The sequence below is a fragment of the Ammospiza nelsoni genome, chromosome Z (assembly GCF_027579445.1).
Source record: "Ammospiza nelsoni isolate bAmmNel1 chromosome Z, bAmmNel1.pri, whole genome shotgun sequence".
In the NCBI taxonomy this organism is placed as follows: Eukaryota; Metazoa; Chordata; class Aves; order Passeriformes; family Passerellidae; genus Ammospiza; species Ammospiza nelsoni.
The window spans coordinates 7,248,805-7,260,059 of record NC_080669.1 but is presented as its reverse complement, the minus strand read 5'-3'; positions in this window follow the sequence as shown (position 1 = coordinate 7,260,059).

The window sequence follows — 11,255 nt, the reverse complement described above, 5'->3', positions numbered from 1 at the left end:
ACCCATTCTAGATCAACAAAAGGGGGAATGGCCCAAGCAACACCTCTGATAAGGTAGAGCAAAGCTTTAGATGTCTTTATGTTTTCAATAGCTCATTTGCAGGACCTAATCCTCCAATTTTTAGGCACTTTTCAAACAGCACACAGGCAAAATTGAAAGAAAATCTTGCCGTTTTGATCAGAAACCTTGAGTTAGGACAAATTGAAGGACCATTTGCACTAATCACTTGGGGCAAAGGGTATGCTTGTATTTATTTGCACAGGTGCCAGACCTAAGTGGGTCCCTGCGAAGAACGTGAAACCGTCTCATACACAAGAGCGCACCGACAATTCCACCAGCAGGGAAATGAGCACGCAGACGTGAGCCACACGGAGAAACTACAGTTCATGCCAGACATTCCCTGTTCAACCTGTGAAACCTACAAATCCTGAGTTTGATTGCTGCTCTTTAGACTGTGAAAATTGTTTGTATCATAGAGCTCTTTCAGCAAAAGCATGGTGTCCGTTTTGTTCAAAAGAATTCTAAGATACCCAAATTTATAAAAACTGAAGGTCCGAGGGACAGTTTAGTGCCCTGAACAAGTGCTAAAAGATTTGCTTGAGAGCTGAAAGAGATGGGGAAGCTTTTGCCAAAAAGCAGCTGAACAGAAACATGGAGTTGGCTCAAATGATATACTGGCATTTGTTGGTTTTGCTTGCTTGCTTTTGCAGTGCATATATGCCTGTAGATCAACCAAAAATGAATGTTTACCTTGCTTTAGCCAAGTCAGCAGGCTCAGACACCATATGTTTGACCAATTTGAGCCCAGACAAACCCTTGGTGACCTGTTTGGTCGGTGTGCCAGTGCCAGCCAAGGAATGGCCAATAGCCAATCGTGACAAATATTGGTGTGAGGCTGCCAACAAGACCAATCCCATAACCAGCTGGCATCATTGGGCCCCTGATCTGCTTAGAGCACCTTCTGAACCTCAAGAATTGGAATTCTTGGTTCATTTCTAATGGAAATTTGTGCTGCCTTTCAGTACCAGGGAGATCCACAGTTAAATGTTACTCCCCATCATCCTGTGGACAGATACTCAAGTTTGTGGTGCAATTGTACTACCCCAGTGTCCCCTAAGGGTGAAACTGCTGACAAGCAGATGACCTAGATGAATCCCCACGACAATTAGTAACAGAATATTGGCTCATTGGTGGAGATGAAGCCTGACAGGGAATCCCTCAAAAATTAAGGGTGGCCCATCTAGCATCAGACAACTCACTGGGATAGCGCCTATCGTTAAAAAAGCCATCAAGAGAAAACACAGAGAAAAAAGATTTGCCCATCATTATAAAGAAAAGTGTAATAGCAATTTCAGACCTAGGGCCCTGCTAAATGAGTTACATCAAATTTATTTCTGCATCCACTTGCCTCGGGTGAGGCATTGAGACCATTATAGCAATTGGGGTGTTGGCTGGAGAAAGAAGACAGTGCTACTTGCGTTGCAATTAGTGACGTGATGACTGATGTTAGTGTTGTCAGACATGCAACCTTACAGAACAGAGCAGCAATTGATTTTCTTTTACTGGCACATGGACATGGTTGTGAGGAATTTGAAGGATTGTGTTGCATGAACCTGTCTGATCACTCTGAATCCATGCAGAAAAGCATACAAAAGCTGAAAGATTTGACAGCTCCAAAAAAGGAAGACGGTGGGTCATGGTTAGATGATTTGTTCCAAGGATGGAGCTTTGCACCTTGGCTAAGGGGAACTTTGTAGAATAGGTCTCTATGGATTGGGTGTTTTGGTAGTGGTACTAGTAGTAATACCTTGCATACATTGGTGTGTGTGACAAATGATGGACAAAATGATCAAAGAAGTTTTTATCACACAAGAGAGAGAGGTAGGGAATGGTTTCACAGAGAGTTCTTGAAATCTCACACAGATGGTGGATGAAGGTATGGACATGGAGGGAGGTTTTGAATTAAGACCTTGGAACAGGCGAGACTTTTTTGGAACAATGACTTGTAATTGCTATCAGACATGACTTTTGCCCTTTGAACTGACTGGACTTTCACAGCATTAAAATTGCTGTGTTGGAGTGTAGCAATGCTTAATGCGAGCAAAAAGGATGATTTAAGCAAGTAATAAGCAGGTATGCTGCAGTAAAGCTATGAAATGCAAGGTAGTTAACAAACGACACGAATACAAAGGTTTCTTTTTAGTTGTACTGAGAGGGGGAGTTGTGGGAATCCTTCAAATCAGAGGGTTTTGGGAAAGCTACAAAAGGCAGAGCTCAGAGAAAGCGGTTGGAGCTAAGCAGCAGCCATAGGATTTGTCAGCACAAGAGTTATAGAAGTAGAAAAGTAAGGAGAAATAGCAAAATGACCTGTGTGTTAGTGCTTGCCTAGAATAACTCGTTAGCCTTCAAAAAAGTATCTCTAGCAAGATATTAGGAACTTCTCAGCTTAATAATGGAGCTCAGTGCATTGTGTTTTAAGGCTTACAAGCAGATATTGTATTCAAAAGAAGCAAGCACTGTTTTAACAAAAGGTACGTGTGCTTATAGTGGTTGGATAGAACTACTGTCAGTATGCTTCTGCTTTGTGTGATTGGTCAAAAAATTTTTCAAGTAAGCTGTGCCATTAAGTTCTTTGCCTGCTGCCACAGATGTGAGCCGCTGGCATCTTCCCATAGTCAGACCCAAGTAATGAGACTGATGCTGGAAAACAAACAGCTCAAGGCGCGTTCCTCAGCAGTCCCGTCCCGTTCGTGATTTGTACAGGGACTCCCGGCCGGCAATAGTGTATAGATGTTAAATTACATCCATGATAAATTAATAGGTATTGTTTCATTCATTTTGATACTTTTTCATTTCATATAGATTTATATATTTTATTTTAATAAAGATTTGATTTCTTCCTCCAGCTTGGGAGAGCGAAGAATTACAACAGTGCAAAACCTTCTGCCCACACAGCAGTCAGCCCCCAGGCGTGTGCATGCACACCCACCCACTGTGATTGCTCTTCTCAGCATCTCGGGGCTGCTGTTTGCACAAAATTGGGATGAATTTAACTCAACAGAGCCACGGCTGGTGTGTCCAGCTTGTCATGAACACTCATGTGGCAACGAACAACACAGAGCTCTCAAATCACATGATCACAGGTCATTTCATTCCTGCTGGGCACTGAGGACATCTTAAAAGTGCCAAAGACACAGAAAACGGGGTGGAAAACACTGGCATCATGGTACTGCTGGTATCCTCATGAAGGATAATCTCTTGAAAATCTTAAGGTGGGAGCTTTCCAAAAACTAGGAAAATTGCTCAGCACTGGCTGCCCAATTGTGAATGGTTTTCTTGACTTGGCAAAGCAGGGGTGTTAACAATGGACTCCGTCCTTGGTTCAAATCACCTGCCCTCACCTGCAGACAAAAGCACCACCACCAGCAGCAGAAGCTACTTCAGTCAATTTTCTCAAAAAGCTCTGTTAAATTTGGGAGAGGAAAAGAAAACAGATCAGACACTGGGGATTAATGACAAGACTCTGAGGAACAGTTCCAAAGCAAAGGGCAGCAGCTTCTCTCTGGGCCATTCCTTGTGCTCCAAGGCAGCCGGGCTGCCCTGGCTGCCCAGGACCCTGCGCCCCGCGGGCTCTGCAGAGCTGCACAGCGGGGAGGCAGCTTCGGGCACCTCAGCCCTGGGCAGGAGTGGCTGCTTGCCCTGCAGGGCTGCCTGTGGGCAAAAGCAGGGTGCTGGCCTTCTGCTCTTGGCCCTAGCCTGGCCTTGCAGGGTAATCCTGTTCCCTGTCTCAAATGTGCTAAAGACAGACTTGTTTGTTTCCAGCTCTTCACAGCATTGATGTGCACTGCAAAATACCAAAGGACTAAGGCCTGGACAACAGACCCTGACTGAAGCCTCCACAACAGGACCCGAGCCAAAGCTGCTCTCCAGATGATCTTTCCAACCCAATGTTCTATGTATCTGCTCCTTAACCAAGTATTACTGTCAAATATATTGTTGCCTCCATTCACTGGTGAAGCATGTCTGCATCTTTCTGCATGAGGAAAATGGACAAGGCCACACCTGGTCTTGGTTTCTCCTTGAGCCCTGGGCAGGCTCAAGGAGAAAACCAAGAGGAGAATGAAACCAGCTGTGCCCCAGCAGAAGCTCTGGCACATTGCTCGTCCAGCACTGTCGGAGCCGGGCTACTCTCACAGCGCACTCGGGAGCCTCGTGGCCGGCAAAGGTGGAGGCACCGCAGCATTTCCCGGTTCCCGGCCGTGGCTCTGCAGGGCTTGGCTGGGACAGCTTCCCCCAGCTGATGTGCAGCTCTGGATGAAGGGGAAAGCATTGTGGTACCTGGTGATGTATCTTCCTTAATAACCAGAGGCACCCTTTTGTAATAATGCTGAGGTGCATTGCTTAGCTTATTCTTTCCTGACTCTTTTTTGCACTTTTGCATTACAGAAAATTACACTGTTCCTTCAGATGGTGTCTGTGTCTGCATCTCTGACCCTCCCCAATATCAAAACAAACACACAGCCAGTTTAGCACGAGACCTGCCTCTCTGCCAGCCCATCTCTTGGCAAACAACCCTGGCAGCCATCTCCACAAATGAAATTCCCACGTTGCAACTTCCTTTTCTGCAGGCAAGTGAGAAAAGAAGCCGCTCCCAATTCTGGACACCTCCGAAAACCAGCTGCTTTCAGCAGTCACAACCCTGAAATATCAACCTCCTTCCTTAAGCTGCCACAGGGAGCCCCCACCAAGATCGTTTTGTCCAACGATACCCACAGAAGAGCTGGAGAAGGGAGCAGATTGAAACACAACTGCTTCAGAGTTTAAACCTGCCTTTATCAAATGAGAACACATCAACCTGTCCCAAAGGGAAAGCAGGCAGGAATGAGAAGCTCCTCTCCCACAACAGGAAACTCTGTGCTTCCTTCTGTTCCTGCTGAAGAGTGGAGGCCATGGGCTACACCTTACTTTGGGAAGGAGCCCTGGGAATTAGCCTGATCTGGGAGGGCAAAAAAAGGAGCTCTCCAAAAAGCAGGAAAAATCCTCTGGAAGGAATAGATGATGACAATATTTCTGCAGAAAAGCGAAAAAAAGGATAATTGAAGCATTTCAAAGTGCCCAGACTGAAATTTATTTGCCAGTACGACAACCCCAAAGTCTCTGTGGTGTGTCAAGAAGCTCAGGAATGAACTGCAAGGCTTGGATAAACATCATTGGTGTTGTTAGCCTTAAGAAACATATAATCCCTTAAGCGATTATATGCAGGTGCTTTTATTAAGACCTCTGGGTTTCAGGAGTATTCAATTCAAATCTGACTCCAACCATAAATTTGAGATGATCATGCTTTTATGTTCTATCGTTACATAACTTCCATGTTAATTATTACACTTCTATTGTTCTATTGTATACATAGACTTCAGCCAAGCATAGCCCTCCCTAAATTTCCAATATAATTGTTCATGATTCTTCTCATGACTACATAATAATTATATTTAATTACTAAACAATCATCACATCTAACAATTATATAATTTTTCATACTGCTTATGCAGGTTGATCTGGGAAAACACAAAGCCTAAAATTTTCAGATTCAATCTTTTACATTTTCCAGGGCTCCACTATCAGTGTCTGTCCCCCAGAGCACAAGCAGCTCCCCAACAAGACTAAGGGACAAAGCTTCCCCCTTAAACTCCCCACAGCAGCTCTAGGGAATCTCTCTCCATTGCAAGATCTCCTTTGTCAGTCTACAGTGACAGGAGGCATTTGCATTGGAGGCATTTGCATTGGAGCTCTCCCCAGATGGGGGGAAGAAAAGGAAAAGGTGATTCATGAGGAAAGAAAAGGGCAATGCTCTTTGGGAAGACACCAGTGCACCAGTGTGAGTTTGCTACAACTGTAGGCCAGAAATGCTTTGAAGAAAGCAACATCCATCCATGGGGCAGCACTTTGGCTTTGATATCCATGCTGACAAAATTGCTGCCCCTTCCTGCTGCTGTAGCTGACTCCAAATCATGAGAAATGCGCCAACTCTGCCAAACACAGGAGGACATGCTGAGATGAAACCAGCTAGTCTGCTAAAACGGAGTCCAAATTAATGTTTTCTAAGTCCCACTTTTCATCCTTTCTGCAGCCAAGCCAGAGCAATGTCCTTCCTCTCTGTCCCCGATGGTTATCCAGGCATGGGATGCAGCATGTGGACAGAGCCTGTCACTGCTCCCAGTGCCGTGCCCTGCCCTTCGCTGCCTGCCTTGCCCTTCCCTGTCCTGCTGGAACCTGCTGTGCTGTGCCGTGCCGAGCCAAGCCGAGCCTGGCCAGCGGTCGCGTATTTCGGGAATGACTCTCCCCTCTGCCGGCCGTCAGCGTAATGAACATAGCACTTTCTAACTTTAACTAGTTAGAGAGTCTTTGTGGGTGATTTTCAGTTTTACCAATTCAGGGAGCTTTTGTTTTCCCTGACAGAAGCACAGTTGCTGCCAAGGGAAGCACACCCAAAGACCAGTAGTGACCGAGCCTTCCCTTTGCTTCCCTTTTCCTTCCCTCACTGCTACACAGTGCTCTCATACCACGACCTCAGTGCTGCCTCACCCGAGCATTTAGAGCTGCCTCCACGCCATTCCAGGTGAAGTGCAGGTGCTCACAATTCTGAGGTTTTCCTAGCTTCTTGGGAGAAGGTGTTTGCTTCATCTGGACTTCTTGGCGTTTCATCAGAGGAGCCAGGAACAAGCAAATTTCATCTCCACTGTGAGCTCTTCATTCCGCTTGTTCCCATGGAGCTTAAATGCCAACCTGAGCTCATCGTTCCTCTGGTACCCATAGACCATCACAACCCTTCCCTGGCCTCTCCAGAGAGGAGCAGCTGCACATCTTCAGAGCAGCACTTGCCAGCCCGCAGCCCATCAGGGAGGGAAAGAGCTTCTGCCCTTGCTTTCCAAGCAGCTCCTGGTTAATGACCCTTTCAAGTGTTTTCCTGCAGTGCTCTATCATGGGTAGATCTCAAGTGAGAAGCAGGTAGAAAGTGTCAAGTCGCCTAGGAAGGGGGACCTTGAAAACAGACAGATTCTCTGCCTCATTTTCCTGTCCTCGCTGCAGATTTGGAGGGTGTTGTTCTGGATATTTTATAGACAGACTCTCTGTAGGGGTACAAGGGCATGGTGAAAGATATTGCCTAACAAGTGGTCAGTGTTAGGTGCACTCTCCTCTTTCTTTGAATGAAGCCAAACTGGGACTCTGATAGGACATTGCAGATGTTTAAGACTGTCTGCCCTGCAAATCAAGCCGTGCCATTGAAATGAGCTCTGTGTGCCCAACAACAGCTGCAGCTGAAGAATATGACCTCACCCTCAAGGCTGTTTATAGAATAAACTCACAGTACAAGTTTAGCATGCATGTCTATAGATCTGGGCTCTTCCTGGGTGAATCCATTTTCTGTGGTCTTTTGTGATGAGAAACCAAATGTAGTCAAATCCCAAAGCTGCTGGGAAGAAACACAATGCTGTGATTCTAGGGTGTTTGTGTGTGTGTGTGTCTCTGTGCGTGTCTATATCAGATTTCCGGTCCATGCTTTAATCTATGTACATGTCAATTTGGATAAATATTTTTAAGAGGAAGAACTCACTCCTTCAATCCTCTGGGAAGTCTGAATACATTTCTGGAACGGAGGTTGCTGTGTGCTTCCTGTGATGTTTGATCCAAGGCAGCACTAGAGCTCTGCGTCCCAGAGACACATTTTGGAGCCTGACCAATGTGTTTGGATTCTTGCAGCCAGGCCAGACACTTCAGCCCCCAGCACTCCAGCTGCCAGCGCAGGTTCTGCAGCATGGACAGCCACAGCTGGCTGTGGAATACTCCTGGGAAAGAGGAATTGCCACTGCCGGTTCTGGACATGGTGCTTGAGACACTGGAGGAGATGTTTTCTCCCTCTGCTTGGGCAACTGCATTGGGCAGGGAAGAAAGGGGCTGGACTGAGAACTTGTGAATGTTGTTGCATGGCTGAGAAGGAAAAGCTTCTTGAGTTCAGCTGTGAATGGACAAGGAAGTATTTGCCTGGTAAAGCATGACTTCCTAAAGAAGAGGGAATGAAAATATCATCCATGAGTAAGGATGGAAAGGTGTGAGCCTGTGTTGGCCAAGTTTGGGTGCTCCTTTTCCTGGGAAGAACCCCTGATGCAGGAGCATTTGTGGTGAGGAAGTGGAAGCTTTGTAGGTTCTAAGAGGCTTTGTTTGATGGGAAAGAAGAGAAGAATGTTTGGAGAAGTGGCACTGAAGGCCCAGTGTCCCGTGCAGGGAGGGGCATGCCAGAGGTGCCTCTGTTGCAGCAGCAGATGTGGGCTGTGCCTCTTTTGGGTGGGAAGGCCAAGGCAAAGCAAGGGCTGGGCTGCTGCTGCTGCTGCTGCTGCTGTGTGAGCCTTGCCGTGCGTGTGGGCGCTCCCAGAGCCGTGGCTGGGGCTGGGCTGCAGCTGCAGCTTTCTTGTCCTCTCAGTAAGCTGCTGCCTTCAGTCCAGTTTCCATCTGGGAAATCCTCAGCTGGGCAAACTGGCCAGTCTTGCTGTCCATGTTGCAGAGCTCTTTCCCCTTGCTCTTGGGCATGTCTGTGGGAAGAGATGTGTGCTGCAGCCTGGATGAGACTGCTGTGCTCAGGGCTGTGGAGGAAGGAGCACATCCCTTTGCCAGGAGCTGGCAGGACTCCTGCTTAGCAGCCATTCCATGTGTTCAGTGTCACCCCCATGTTCAACACTGTCAGCTCTGACAGCTTTTGGACTGTGTTTGAGAAGTCAATTTTTCTGACTGTTGAAGGGCTTTGGGTCCCAGAGTTGTTGTTAGGAAGAAGGGATTAAGTGTGTGAGCCATGGAGTTGTTGGACCAGGTGTTTTGTGTAAGTGGTGAGAAGGGTTTCTTCCTTTCTGTTTCTCTTTCAAGGGCAATATTATTGTTGCCCCTGAGTCTTCAGGAGAGGAGCCTGTGGGCAGAGCTGCAGCAGAGGGAGCTTTGCCTGGCACCGAGAGCCGCAGGAACAATTCCCAGGAGCCCGAGGAGCTTGGTAGGGACAGAGCCCCCACTGGTTTCGAGAGGGGTGAGATGGCTGCTCTGAGCCTGCCTCTGGCAGGGAGGGAGATGAGAAGGGTTGAGTTCCTGTCTGCAGGCTTGGTGCTTCCTGGTGCCTTGAGTTCAAATCCTGCACGGGCACAACCTGCCTGAGCCCTGCCCTCCACGCTTCTCCAGAGGCTCTGACACTGAGTCCTCTGCTGGGGCAAGAGAGCAGGGAATAAACCTGACCTGGTGGCAGTTGTGTCACCAAGCCAGGTGTCCCAGTTTTGTGCTGATGTCTGTGGATAAGTTTGCTGCAGGATGTCAGTGCTCTGGAGGCAACCCGGAGGGACTCTTGAAGCAAGAGAGGAAAAGCCCAGCAAAAGGTCAGTGTAGAAGTCTGAGCTTTTTGTCTCCAAGCATTAAATCCATGTAGTGCCAGTCTGCCGATAGCTGTAGTGAGATACATTAAAAATACAAGCAGCAGAAGCTCTGAGGCCAAGGAAATCATTAGTCACAGATCCAGGAGCTGAAGGAAAATCTGAAATCACCCCTTAAAGTTAGTGAGAACTAAAGGAGAGAGAGAGCACTTTGGGTCTGCATCCTTGAGCAAAGCTGGTGCTGCCTGCAGTCCTGTTAGGGAGCTCTTTCCTTCACAGCTGTGAGAAACAGAATTCACTGCTTAGAATTATAAAATGTATAATACTAATAGGATAAAAAAAGACAATATTTGCAGCACTGTGGTGCTCGGGGCTAACACCCAAACAACACCTGGTGCTAAGTGACAGTGTTAGCTTTATGGTGTTACATTGCTGAGAGGCAAGTATATTCATGTGTTTCATGAATTTTTCAAGAATTCTTGGGAATTTTCTGATGTTTTGGGAACTCCTTAGTTTGATTGCTTCGCACTCAGTTTTACTGCATGACATCCTTTGCACCAGGTCAACATGTATTATTTCTGCTTGTGTCTCCTGATGTTTCACACCCTCTGATAAGGCTTTAGTAGGTTCTCCCTAAGTTTCACATGGTATTCTCTAATTGTCCTCTGGTGCTCTGTTTTGTGTCACGGTTATTTTATCACTTGGACAGGTTGGTCAGTGGACAGCCTTACACTGATTTTAGTTACACACAAGCCTTTTTTCCCGTTATGTTTTGCTAGGGTCTATAACACAATACATTCATCACACAATTGTTTCCATAAGTGATGCATAGATATTATATTCATTACGCTACTGTTTCTATGAGCAACACAGTGCTGATAGGTTCTATTATATTACAAGCAGCTACAAGAGTTCTAACTGATGCTATTTCTAAATACTTATAATCACTAACAATGCCCATAAGCTAATACATAAATGCCTAAGCCAAAATTACCCGGTCATTTGTCACCCAGCTGTTCATCCCAGAGCTGGCGGTTGTTTTGGAGGAGCTGTGGCTCACTGCAGAGGGCAGGTTGTAGATGGCAGGGAACGGTGCTAGTTGATAACTCAGCTCCCAGCACCTTCAGCTTCAGCCATTTCAGTGAGGACTGAGGTGTCTCTGTCAGCACAGAGAAAGAACCAGGCTGGGCTTCTTTGTGGCAGCTGGGTCTGTCTGTGTTTCAAGCTCTCATGGGGGCCTTGGCCCTGTGAAAGTATCCCAGTACACTGAGGGCTTTCAGTGTATTGGGATACTTCAAAACTTCAGAAGTTATAAACTCTTGGAAGGAGTCTGGCTCTTTGAAGAGCAGGCTTCAAATTGCCAGTGAGATTTTGCCTTTTGGCTCATCTTTTACAGACTTTGATAGAAGGACAGTTACTTCCAAGAGGACAAATGATGCAGAGAGGCCAATATTGACCCAGTGTTCCCTTTGCTTCCCAGACTTCCAGCTAATCTGCCTTGCCAGGAGGGCTGCCCTGCATGGGAAGAAGGACCAGAGGCAGAGCCTGTGAGCATCAGACGGGTGGAATCCCTTAGTGTACACATAGATTTATAGATTTCTACAATTCTCTTTCTATATCCATATAGTTGCATTTATAGATTTACAGAGGTGGGTTTATATGTGCATATATATACATCTATATAGTTAAATTGATCTCTATTGTTCTAGATGGGATAGAATTAGTTACATTTCTAGATTTTGTGATCTAAATTTATACAATTAATAGAGTTACATTTAAATGCCTACATTTAGACACCTACATTTAGATGCTTAAGTTTAGTTGCTTAGATATAGATCTAGAAATATGCTGAGT